General features: G+C 42.0%; 1 long non-coding RNA gene across 3 annotated transcripts in view; it reads right to left on the bottom strand.

Annotated features, from left to right (window-relative positions):
- The window catches only part of LOC142599883 (uncharacterized), a 37,723-nt gene extending 34,203 nt beyond the window's left edge, over positions 1-3,520 (bottom strand). For all 3 annotated transcript variants that reach the window (XR_012833298.1, XR_012833301.1, XR_012833299.1), the window contains exon 1: positions 3,244-3,520. This is a non-coding gene — a long non-coding RNA (uncharacterized LOC142599883). The remainder of the gene's footprint in view (positions 1-3,243) is intronic.
- Positions 3,521-13,851: the final 10,331 nt, after the last annotated feature.

Below are 13,851 nucleotides of genomic sequence, written 5' to 3'. Positions count from 1 at the left end.
GAAGTGCTTGTCTCTCCCTTTTTATTGCAGAATGAGCCTTTTCTGGGTACATGGAAGGAACTGGAGACAATTGAGCCTCTCCTGAGACACTGTCCAATACCCTTATAATGATATTAATCACCATTCCCAACTGTGCTATTCTGTCTGAGATCAGGATTTAGCCTGTGATGGAGCATGTTTGCATTTCATAATCTGCCTCTGAATTCTAACAATAATCCATCATAACCACTGTAATAGGCTCTTCAAATTAAAATGCTGTTTAACAGGAAAATGAAGTTCTAGAAATGTATTGCAAAATTAGAATTACCCACAAAATAAAATAATTTTGACATGACATATCTGGCTGTAAATTTGCCTTGCAACAGAAATATTCATAATTACAGTAATTTGCAGCTCAGCCTCTTACTGTAGTTATATGATCCCGTAATTGCTGAGTTGTCTGCAAAGCGCTGGTTGTGCTAGCTAAACTAGTTTGCTACTTTAAAGGAACAGACTGTGAGCCAGCTCAGTGCGTCCTGAAGCCATGGAAAACTTCCCAGAGACTCCAGTGAGCAGCGGGCTGGACTCTTGAGTCGGAAGGGGGGATATTCAGCCTCCTGCAGAACAATATTTCTATAAGATTCATTCAGAAGTGTGAAATACTGGGATGGAGACAGATATTGGTTAAAACTGTGTAAATCAGCCTCTACTGTAAATCACTGCATCTTAACTGAGTAGTTCTGGGTTTATACCGATACAAATGGAAAATACTCTGGTCAACATCATGGATAAACCTCTGGCCTGTAGTTAGGATACAAAGCTGTTGATTTCCTCAAATTTCCTCAAATTAACTGCACTTCCTAGGAGCCAGAATTAGGAAAGGTACGATTCAATAAATACTACGTCTAGCTTAAAGGAACATACCCCCAAAGAATATTGAATATTTGTAATTCTGTAATTAATGACCTTGGGAAGATAGTTGGTTTCTGCTGATCACATATGAAATGGCATAATAAGACCAGTGAGCAAAGAACTTGTATAGGACAGGAGAACCTGAGGTTCAAGTCCTTGATCCCAAGGCAGCATCTGCATTTAATGACAAAACCAGTCCTAAGATCCTCTGTTCCTAAATCCTAAGCCTTCAAAGCTATCCGCCAGCCTGTCCTACCATGTTACTTCCATGAACCTGTGTTGCAGAGTGGTTTATACTCAGCAAGAACAGAGACTGCACCATCTACAGAGCTAAGGTTGTCTCCTGGGATGTGGACGCTGTTTGAACTCCTCTAGATTGAGGTAAAAAGAGATTTTCCACATCCTAAGAAAGTCCTCTTACAACCAAGCTGTCAGAGACAAGCTGTGCTGCACGGTCAGTACGTAATGCTGGTGGAACCATAAATAACAGATTGTTTGGGGCTTTTTTACAAAGAAAGAAAAATAGGTGTTTTTTGAATATTGAATACTACTATTTAAGCTATTTTTCTTATGGTATGTAAAATAAATATTACACCCCATCTCATATTTTATGACACTAGATAGAAAAAGAGAAACTTGCAACAGATACTTTTCTATATTTCCGCCAATGCTACAGCCATGCTTGTTCAGTTATCTTTATTGAGTACAATGTTTGAACGATAACTCCTTTATTATCTAAAGTATTTTGGTAATGATCACCCACTTATGAAGCATTTATTGCAGCCAACAGCATAAGATTTCTTCAATAAAATTCTGTGACTAAGGTTGGCCAAGCACCAACCTAATTCAGCTAAGAGACATACGCAGTAAGAACTTTCTGCTGTGCCTGGGGAAGAAGCAATAACAACCTAATTTACCTAAGAGCTTAGGAGAGCAAAAAGGCCCAGTGTCACAACGCCTGTTAGCAGCCTGAATCCTGCTGCTTGGTGAGAAGTCTGCTTGGAAATGCCCTGTCCATCCAGGCTCATATGTTACAGCATTTCATTATGTTCTCTGTAACTTAATACCTCCTACAGCGAGCAGGCTCCTAGCACATAAAAACATAACCAGCTCACGTGGACTCATTGCTGTGATGAATCCTGAGTAGCATGCCACAGTATTTTATACTACAGGGTTTATGGCAATTGGTTACAAATACTAGTATTATTAGAAAAATAAAATATAGCCATTGAGCTTGTGTAAATCCTCTCAAAAGACTATTTCAGTACGTGACCTCTAGAAGGAGAGTTCAGATGCACATACTACACGTTTTCTCTTGCAGCAGGCCAAGCAGGGAAGCTGCCAGTCAGGCTTTGCCCAATATGTTTTAGAAGTTTGTTCCTCCTTCTGACCCCATCCCATGAGGCTTTTCCTCATCATTTGTGATTAGCTAGGTTTTCTGTCAATGAAGTTTGAACAATGCTGTACAGTGCTGACCTTCCTGTCCAGGAAGGAGTCCAGCTTCAGAAGCCAACACAGCTTGCACTGCGATTTGTGGTTGCTCATCGCCACTCTGCAATGCACCCACTTCCTCCCTGATCTGCACCTGGAGCTGCTTGCCCTTCTCCCCCCTCATCCCCAGCCAGCCCTCGCCTCCTCCCCGTCAGCCCAAGGGGTTGGGTCTGGGATGCTACAGGTGGGGAGGAGGAAGACAAGGTGAGATTGTGGTTGCTGCTGTGCAAGCAGAAATGGGAACTGCAGGGACAACTGGTGCTGCTGGGAGGGCCAGCTCCATCGTGGCCAGTCTGTCCTGTGCAACCCAGTGGCAGCTCCCTCAGTCCAGCATACATGGTTAGTCTACAGCAAGCACTGTGCCACTTTTCTTTTAAAAAACAGGCTAAAGGGACCTACAAGCTCTTTTCAATCTGCAAGTCACCTTCAACCTGCAAGCCCATGGGCAAATTCCTGTGAATAAGCACAATGTTTCTTCTGGAAGTAATGGATTGCAGGACAGGAATATGGGGACCCAGAATGTTCCTGCAAGCTGCAGCAAGTAAAATTGCCCCTCCCTCCTCCCTGCATGCACACCATCCTGAACTAAATGTTGATGCCATCAGGGATCAGAGCAGTGTGTGAGTTAATGGACCAGCAGCAAGAGCTGCACCACCACCACCTCAACACAGAGACCTTTCAGAGTAAGACTTGATTCAGCTTTATCAGTATCCTTTTTTTTTTTTTTTGGTTTTGTTTCAGGTAGGTTTTTGGGGTGGCAGTAATCCAAGTGCTTCTTTTAGCATGGTTCCACCATCCTCTGCCCCATCACTTTTTCATTTTGTAACACCCACCATGCCTGCAGTTTTTAATTGCAAATACCTTTCTGCCACCTGAAGAGCTGTAGGTGCCGATTCCTGGTGTCCAATGCAGTGATTCCTGGACAGGGAGACACTGGTGCCTGCAGAGATGGAGAGGGAGCCCGCAGACAGGCTCTACAATGGGTCCCACGACAACCTGCAGCACGTGATACCAAGGATCTGTCTTCTCAGCAGTTTTCTTGGCTGTATTCCAAATCCTGGGTCAAGTTTATGCTTCTCCATGGACAACCAGCAATCATTGCATTACGTTATCATCTTGTATCATCTATTTTTTTACATCTCTTTAAAAAAAAAAAAAAAAAAGCAAAGCTACATGACAAGAGGGTTGTTACATCAATAAGAAAAGCAATAAAAACATTGACTTTATGGAGTCTCCTGCCCTGGGCTGTATGTTTTGTAAAGCATTTTTTCAGTCAGTGCCAGGCTGGGATTACTAAGTGTGATAACCAGATGCAGATAATCTGCATGTACAAGCTGAATAGCTGGACAGTGCAAATTACATTGATTTTTGTCATACTTAATGAAGGTTATTATTCTGATGTTAACGCTTCCTTACCTTTCAAAGCCATGTGTGGTGTTTTAGCTCGATGGCTCCCCAGCTCCATACTGCTCCTGTTGAAGACAATAGGAATTTTATCACTGATTTCAAAGGGAACAAGCTCAGACCAATGGCGTCAATGCCAACTGCACCATAAGGCAATTCTCTTGGAAAAATGGGCTACCTTACCAGGTTACTTCTGACCACGAAGTACTACAGTACGTGCGATGGCACCAAATATTTGCCCTGTGATATCATACTGCTCTGCACATTTCCTCAGAGTTTTCACAGCTAGCAAGGCAGCGAGTAGATGCATAGCTGAGCTCATTTTCAGGCGTCTGTTTCCTCCAGATTGAAGCCAAAGTCCAGATCTGTTGGTGGTGACTCTATAAAATGTCGGCAGAGCTTATGTGTCCGTGGCCAAAGGTAAATTGAGTCATTCTTTTTAATGAAATGTTCCTTAATTGCCTTTATTCCTCTGAATAGCACAGTAAATAGAATATACATTTCATAAAGAGATTATAGAAAAGGAGAGTTGCCAATATAATTATATAATCTTGCAAATGCTAAACCTGAAATTGTGTTTTGTTTGCTGTTTTACAGTCCGTCTTTTCTGTTTGTTTAAAAAAAAAAAAGTGACAGAAAATACCAAGGGAAAAACGTATTGTTAAATCTCAGCCAACCCGCGGGAAGGGTCAAGCTGGGACTGTCAACACATACAATCCCAATTCAATGTCTGCTCTTTGCAGCAAAAGAGGGCAGCGTGGATCTAAGCAGAAATTAATTAGAGGACTGAAAGGAAAGAACAGAGCAAATTTTATTTCTTTCTAATCCCAACCCAAACACAGTTGGCAAATACCTGTACAGGGATATGGTGTCACTTTGTAGTCCCTACCTAGCGAAAGCTATAAACTAGTTTACGGTGGAATTATCTTTTTTTTTTTTTTCGAAGTCACAAACAAAACTCATACTGATTTCAGTGGAGCTAGGCTTTCCTTCGATAAGCTTATCTTGTGCTATTTCAGCACTTCAAGAAACCAATATTGTTGTTTTTTTTTTCAAAATCACGTATTTCTTAGTCTGTATATTTCAAGTAACTCATCATAATCACTGTGAACATATGGTGTGATGATATATATTTCTCAGAGCTGTGGGATGTCATTTTAGTGCTTGCCCCTCACCAGAGACACACTAGATAAGCCAGGCAAAACACTTCTGAGCACCTCTCCCAGTGTAAAGACCAGCTCTTAAATGGACCTTTCCAACAGGAGACGTGCCTTGGGACTGCCAAACTGCTCAGGGGTTGAAGGTACCCACAGACTCTGCACGCAAATGCCTCTTTGGCTCAGTTCCACCAGGGGAAAAAAAAACCTGCCACACCTCATCAGATTCACTCAAATCCATTTCAGATACTTTGGACACTCCAGATGAAAGCAGCTAGTTTTACTATAGCTAAGTAAAGGTTTGCACCTTTGATTATGAGTTCGAAACATTGCTATGGAAGCAAAGCATTTAAAAAAAAAAACAACCCAGGAACTTAAACCGTGTTTGATAGCTGCATATGCCCAAGCTGTCGCTTGAACTTTCTCTGAAGCATGATGTTAACCACAGGAGTCTGAGCCAGAACCAGTGAGCAGCTGGTTTCCGATGTCCTGTTTTGTTTGGTACTCCAATCTCCCAGATTGCCATTGCACCCAATAGTATCAGGGTTTCACTGTGTGCCAATGAACTTCAGAGTTCACAGGGTCCTTTCTTCAACTAAGCTACTACCCTACACTATTTTTGCAAGCCTTTAAGAATGCTTTAAAAGTGGTCTGGATGTGGGATGTACAGCCAGTGCCAGGCTTACCTTCCTGCTCCAGAATGAGACTACCCTTCCCAGAAGGCATGACTTGCACGGAGAACTTCTGATAGCCTCATAGCAATGTAAACATTGCTCACCACACAGAGAATTACACAGAGTGCCTCTTTGACAGCCTCTGGATTTGCGGGAGACTAGCGCTGGCTTTCCACAGAGACCTTATGACGTTATGGTAGGTGTGGGGCTTGGCGTGTCACCTCCCCACCTACTTTACGTCAGTATTATAATCATCATCACATATGCTATTCTATTTGTAATGGCTATACAACCACCCTCCACAGCTGCTGCAGCGCAGGGTTGCGAGCTGGTCTGCAGCAGGGCTAGGTGAGCCTGGTTCCCTGCAGCTGCGTGCCTCCCGGCTGCAGCGGTAAAATTCGGGAGAGCTGTGACTATAGGTTTTCTATGCAATATTCTTACTTTCTCTCTCTTTATCTTACACTTATCTCTCCATCTTCATCTCATACCAGGAGTGAAAGTTACACTATAACCTTTCTCCCCTACTTGCACTAAGCTTGTACAAACTAAAGGTGTTTGGGACCTCTTACCTTTTTGTCAAATATGGTAGAAATTGCGTATCGTTCAGAAATAATTGCTGGGGTTTAGAGAAAAAAAATGGGGAAAATATGCACTCATGAAAGACAACTTTCCAAGGTTCAAATTTTTTGGAAACTAGGTTAAAAAAAGTAATACATTAGATGTAGGGCTTTCACTTTCTACTATACGGCTGAACAAAAGGACTAAAATGGTCACAGAACTTTATTTATAGACACACTGCTAGGACAGCGCTGCTGGGCACCTCGCTGGCTGGAGCACTTGTGCTCTGTAGAAAAAACCTTTCACCAGTAGGAAGCCCATCTTCATCAGTTCCTTACAGTAACATTTCTAACTACTGTGCACACTGGAAACAAGAGGCACTGTTGCCACCAAAATCTGGGTATAGTCATACCCACCTTAGTAGCTCCCTGAAGGTATTCAAGTGCCTTTCTGAAAGATGGGGTTTTGCACAAGACAGAACAGAGTACTGCTGGGATGGGATTTCTTCAGATCAGCTGAGGACAAGGCTTTAAGATGTCTGGTATTCCCGCAAAATTGAATATCCTGGAATTTATTACTCACACCCTTTGTTTATGCTGTCTTTTCTACTAACTTCTCAGGTGAGCAGGCAGCCTGCATAGAGTCAAGCAGAATCCCTCACTCTACACAGAATAGGGACTTGTATTTTTTTTTGCTAAATATGCACTTTTTTGTCCACCAGCAATTTAACAAATTTCTAACAAATCACTGGCTCAAAGAATGTACAAAGAAATAACAACATAGCAGAGAGACCATAAGTCCTGTAAGACTCTTGTGGAGATCTCTGCCAAAGTAGGTCAATGCGCTTGCACATCAGTTTTAGCAGAACTGCTGGAAGATTCCTGAGAGAGGTAAAAATCTGAAATTGCTTTATTTGTTTCCGCTTTGCAATCTGCTTTGCCTTCTTTAAAGAAGTGGTTAAAAATATACTGAAACAATTATCATGGCAACTGAGACAATAGCAGTCATGTTGAGAAGAGAAGCAACATGTTCATATCATTATGCAAAGCTGTAAATGATTCCTTCAGTCGGCTGCAAATGTTTCTGATTTAATTCCAGACATCTCTAATACTTATTATAATTTTTAGCCTTAAGAATTAACAAATCATGAGAACTTTCAGAAGCCCACACCAACATTCATCATCTTAGAAAAAAATGAGCTTACCTGGGATTTCCTCAAACAGCAGGAGAACAAATAGAAAATTTCTGAAAAGTCTAGTGAAAGATGTGCCAATCCAAGTCCTGGTCTGTATCTAGGAGCCATAGGATTTTCTGCATCCCAAATATGCATGTGACTGGATGTACAGGTTTTGATAAAATATTATTATACTTGTACTAACATACCATGCAAATTTTTTGGTGCCCTAATAGCTTTCTCTCAAACCAGTATGTTTTCTACAACGATTTCCAAATTTACTTCTCCTTTCCCAGTCTCCTGTAGCTAAATTTAATTCCTGGTTTTTCAGCTTTGCTAAACAGCTACAACTGATAGTCAATTATAAATTTTGAGCTGTGTTTTCAGCCAGAGAACCGGATTTAGGGCTCTGGAATGTAAAAACTCAACCAGGGCATTTGTATCACATGCAATTGCAAGCCTTTCCTATAAATAGCTGGGGCAGGAGAGCACCTGTGCTTTTTCCTCCCAGCATTTTGATGGATAGCTTTGTTGGCATCTCTGCAATAGATACTACACTAAATTCAAAAAAGAGGCTGAGTCAGTCCTAAGTAATGGAAAGCGTCCAAATTCTCCTTGGCTTTGATTCTAACAGAGAAAGACATCATTTTCTTGTCTCCTTCCAGATTAAACTCCATTCCATTTTCTGCTGCCCTCAATGCGCACTCCTGAAAATCCCACAGATGCATTAACATTCAGTCAATGAGATATTTCTAGCAGCTAGACTACTATAATGTTTAGGTTCTTCTGTAGTTGCAAGGCCTTGATTTTAGCCTGCTCTTACAATGCATAAATTGTCTTTAATTTTGACAGCCCAGAACAATACAATCTTGACAGCCTGTAATGTCTTGTACCACCACTAAGTGCACCACCCTGTCTTTAAGGCTGCCACTTTGATTTTCTGTTATTTCCTGATACAGAGAAAAAAATCACAATCACCATCCAAACCATGAAGAACCTGGATTTTCATGAGTCCTCGTGGAAATTTATGAGGAATCTTCTCTTTTTCAGAGCAGATTGTTTGGAAATTGCTCAGAATGAGGGTGAAAAACCAACGTTCACGTGTTCTTTCTTTCTTTCTTCCCCTTGTGCAGGATAAATAAACCACTCCCAGCTGGTAGCGTATCAACAATTCCACGTTCAGGCATTGGGAGAGCAGGATGAAAGGAGGGATAGTATATCAAGGGAAGCATGAGAAGCAGGTTCAGGCTGTGAACATAAACTATATCTACTGAAGAGACCAGATGTGAACCAGCTAACGTTGTTGACCTCTTAAACCCTCCTCTTGAAGATTTCATGCTACAGAAAGTACAAGCTATTTTCTTGCCGCTTGCAACCTTTGGTTCAGTTGCCTGTAGACTCAGGAAGATTTGCTCCCCAAGTTTATAGTGGATCATATTTTCAAGGTTTTCTTTGCAACTTCAGGCTGGAAATGGACAGCAACAACAGCACAAACTTTAGCCTGTGCAGAGTGCTGGCACTGTTTGGGTGCAGGCCATTCTGACATATTGCGATGTCCTTGACCTAACCCTGTATGAGCCACCTTGCATATGTTAACATATGCATTAGCTCAAGACAAGCTCACCAACCAAGAATTTACTCCATCACTCAAGTGGCTTCTACTATCTGCGTCAAGCTTCAGATTACTACACTGCTGAGAGTCCTCAAGCTGGTTTAATGGTAGCTCATGTACATCTGCGCACACCCACAGCTGCAGATTGCTCGCTACACAACGTAGTCCAATGTGTTCAAAAAGCATGTGTTAGTGGCCTTTTTTCTGCTTAAAATTCAGTTCAACTTGAAGTAATTCAAGGGGCCTGAGCAAATGTAGAGCTCCAAAGGGCCAGTTTCCCTGAGAAATTACAGCTCACCTTACCTAAACCCCATCAAAAGAGCTGAGATTGGTTACAGAGCACACTCTACTAGATTTGACTAGTTTGTGTTTCTCCACCACATTTCTAGCCTGATTTCCTTAGGAAAGGTTTGTGATTGCAGCCTTTATGCAAGCACATGTACATGTACAAATGCATGTGTACATTTGCATGTCTATGAATTCTCCTTCCCGTCACTGTCCATCACCTACTAATAACTTTGAAGCTCTCAGCCACTTCCAGCCAAATCTGACAGCACAGCAGAGATTTCTCACCCTTGTATTTCCTATGGGCCTGTATAAATAGGCAGTTAGTTAATCGATAAAAGCTCTATTAGTGCATCAGTACTCCTGAGGAAAAGGTGTAGCTCCTATTAGATACCAGGGACTATGTCTACACTCCTACATTAGATTTTCCAGGACCATTTTCTGCCATTAAGGGCAGCAGGCAGTGAACAGCCCATGCCATGTAATACTAAGTACTCTTGTCCTCCAAAACAGGGTGGCCAAATGCAAACTAGCTGCTGGAAAAGGCCTTGGCCAAAGCTCGTTCCCAAACTGTGTTCAGGAGCCATTTGGGAGACTGCTATGGGCACAGGCCGGCACCGTGCCAAGCACCATTCAGACAATTTGACAGTACAGACGACCGAATTCAAGTGGCCAGAAATGTTCCCTGGGACTATTTGATTTAGTACAGCCACTGGCAGAGAAACTCCACAGGAAAGGAGTTAGGAGTGCCCCATTCTCAAGAAAAGCTTGGATCAAGGTCGCTACCATATTAGGCAATGGAGAATCCAAGTATGAAGTGAAAACCCCCAAGAAATAGGTCTCATTAAATCTGTTGCTGACAGAATGACTTGTTTAGCTGATGGCACCTTATTTAGAATTCACTCCCATCAGCAACCATTTCAGATAGGACATAGCAACTCTCAGCCCTGGATGAAAGGTGCATGAATTGGGTTTTTTAGCGTTCATTTAGCTGTTCATATTTTGTTCTGTAGTTTGTTTGTATTAGCTGCCACTGTGATCAGCTTTTTGAGACACGTAGTTACGTGCGCCTTTATTGCTTAACATGTGAATCAGATTATTTACCTTATTTACTATTCATGGTCATGACTGAGAATTCAGACCATGACTTCCAGAGCTACAGCATGAAGACATTAAAATCTTACACTATGAAGCTTGTCAACCAGCAGCTGCAAAGTCTCATCTTCCACAGCACAAAGAGAGATAGAGGACAAATACTGAGTATCTGGATATTGGATATCTGGAGACCAACCTCCTGCAAGAATAAACAGCTGAAAATTGTAGCAATGCTGAGAAGAAGATTAAGACTGTGAGGAGCTGGAAACTTGAATGCCCAGGAGGACTCTGAAAATGACAAGCTGTAGGCTCCATCTCTAGAGTATCAAAGGATGAAGTCTAACATTCCTGCTGCAATATTATTAACTTCTCTTGTTTGTATTTCAGTGGCACCTAGTGACCCAAATCCAAGATTGAGCCACCCGACTGAAAAATGAATACACACACACTGTGAGTCTATTACATGCATACACTCTTTCTAAGAGAGAGACTCCTGTGAAGAAAACTCTTTTGCACGCTTTCTTCTTTGTTATAAATGCACTTGTTCCATGAACAGCAGCAATAACGAAACTCAGTTGCCTACAGACCTTTGTCCCCCATACAGAGCAGGCCTCCTTTCTTTCCACTTCATAAATGCCTTTCCCCTCACCAAGATATCCCTCCTCTTTGGCTGGACCCTGCAGGCTGGACTGTGATGCCGTGGCCACTGCTGCCCCAAATAGCTGTGGGGATGCCTGTTGTGCCGCGGCATCGGCGTGTTAGGGCTTTGTCCTCTCCCAGGCTCTAGTAATGCACAAACTTTAGGGCCAACGTACCTTTGTGATCTCTATCCCAGCCTGAAATCAACAGGTTCAAAGTTATTAAAGAGAGGCTGACAGACAAGCAGACGGACAGCCAGGCAGAACAGTTGTGTAAGCTTTGTTTCCTTAGGAAAGCAGGCTAAAAAAAGAAACAAAATGCAGCGTTCACTCATCATTGTCTACAAAACCACTGAAATCAGCTATTTAACACTTTGTAACGAGCGTAATGGCTCAGCAGAGTTATTTATTCTGCTTGAAAAACCTGTTTCTAGGCCTCAGAGGATTAGCTGAGAAGCAGCATAACCTCTCTGTGACCCTACTGGAGAAGAAGCTGGTCTAACTGGAAGTCCGAAAGCAGTATTTTGAAAGTGGTGGCAGCTATGCAGGGATGTGCTAGAGCTGATCTGAGCTAAGGGGAAGTTTTACAGAGAAAGAAAATAATCCAAGCATCAGAAAGGAGAAAGAGTTAAAGAAAAGGAGAAGTGAAAAGTAGGATAGAAGACAAATTAAGACAAAAAACAGAATCAGCACAGCAACAACTGAATTTCAGTGTGTTGAAGAACATGGTATATAATTTAAATGGCAGGTGAAAGGTATGTTAGGACAGATGATAGAAGCTGAACAATGAAGAAATTTGCAGGATATAGATTTGGTCTTCTTAAGAAGTTTTTAAATCAGCATGAAGCATCCCCACCTCCAAATGCAGCAGATGCCAGAGCAAAGAAGAGCAGGCAAGGTCTGCAACATGAAGCAAGGGCTGAACCCACAAATCTGTTTTCATCTACCTGCCAGCATTTGGTTTGGGAGGTCATGTCTGCGTGGACTGTACTGAGCTGTGCAGCTTTGTGCGAATAAAGACAAGAACCACGGGAAGGAGATCTTGTCTGCCCAGGCCAGGCCGACCCTGGGTCAGAGCACCCTCAGCTAATGGTATCTGACAGCAGGGGCATGCAGAAGTGTCAATTAGCAGACAGTGAAAGCAGTACCAAGCTTTGGTTAGGGAAAAAAAATAAAATTGTAATATATATATATATTCACATATAAACCCACATACATTACTATATATATGTTTATATACATACATATATTTACCTATATAAGGAATGTGATTTTATTCTCCAGAATAATGTTGAGGAATAAAATCGCATTCTTTCCTGAACTGGATAATCACCTGTCACTTTAATCCTGGTATTCAGTAAGAGCCTTAAATTATAGATTATTGTCCTTTGCCAGATAAGAGTATTGTATATATTAATGGTAGAAATAATCTATCAGATTGTATGAGTCCTCTCTTGATCAGCATAGGATTACGCTCTACAGTCAATTCTTTAGTATTTTATCCTGGCTAAGTTTGAGCGTCCCTGTAATTGATTTTCTATCACTTTCTCACAGAGTGCATTTCACTGTTAGTGCCCAATCTATCTTCAGAACTGTTTGTTCTGATGTTCAGTCTAAATATTCTTTTTCTTATGCCATTGGCTCACATACCTCCCACCTAACTCTAGGTCCCTACTGAGAGACACATGCTAGAGATGTAATTACCCTGGGCTGTCCTAGCAGTCAATGGAGAGAAATGAGCAGCTCCAGAGGATGCAGAGGTTGTAGGTGAAGGTTCCTGTTCTCTACAACAAACTTTACCGCAACACTTCTAATTCAGGTACCTCACTGGGGGGTGAGCTGAATCTGGGTCTGAAACATCACCCCCCTCCTTTGAATAGTGAGAGATTATTATCTGGTGATTTAATGCCTCGGACCTGCAGACACTTGCAAAACAAATGCACATCATGACTGAAACTTTTTCCAGCTTTTTCCAACATCACTTTTGTTGCATTTGTCGGAACTATTTCCAGTTCTCCAATATACTTCTAGTATCTCAGTGTCCTTAAATTATTACAACTCCTAGGGTATACCAGCAACAGCATCTTTACAAATGCCACCAAACATTGTAAATGTCACTTTGTATCCATTTTATATTCCAAAATCATATCTAATTTTGTGTTTACTAAGCGTGTGAACTAAGCAAATGTACTTTTTCTGGAAATACTAAGTTCGCATGTTATTTCCTGGACCTGTCTGGTTTCCACACCACCTCTCATCTTCACGTCTGTGAATTTCATTTGTATCCCATTAACTTCTTCCTCTATGCACGAAGTAAAAAAGCACTGTCTCCTGCAGCCCACGCCAACGGGGAGCTGTTAGAAGTCCTCTCACCACAGATTCCCCTTTGACCATCCTCGCTAGCTGCTGAGAAGACACCTATCAATTCGAGAGCAAGCGCTCTGGGTGTTTCTGAGCTAGATTTAGCGTGTTGACCATGACTTGTCTCCTGCTTCCCACAGATGGTTTAAAAGAGACAACTGAGTCACTGGGGAGACACAGGGCAGGGGGTGCTAGCTGCGGGAAGCAATTCACTTGCTCACAGCCTTGCTGTATTTTGTCTCACGGGACACGCACACTGACATACTGCCCCTTATTCAAGTAGGATGGGCTACCTCATCAGCACAGTCAGAGGTGTGTTTTGACACTATTTCTGCCTTTCCTCGTTTATTACCTAAGAATTCTCTTGGCAGTGAGATGTGGCAAGTAACCCCAATGGGTTTTAAACTCTCATCAGTGCTTCCATGCCAAACTACTAATAAAGGTATTAAGACTGAGCAGAAATAAAGCACTTTCCAATCAATAGAAACATGCATTTTTGCTTGATGCCCTA

Source organism: Balearica regulorum, chromosome 1 (genome assembly GCF_011004875.1).
Source record: "Balearica regulorum gibbericeps isolate bBalReg1 chromosome 1, bBalReg1.pri, whole genome shotgun sequence".
Classification (NCBI taxonomy): Eukaryota; Metazoa; Chordata; class Aves; order Gruiformes; family Gruidae; genus Balearica; species Balearica regulorum.
Note: the sequence above shows the minus strand (reverse complement) of the source record. Positions and strands in the feature narration are given on the sequence as shown.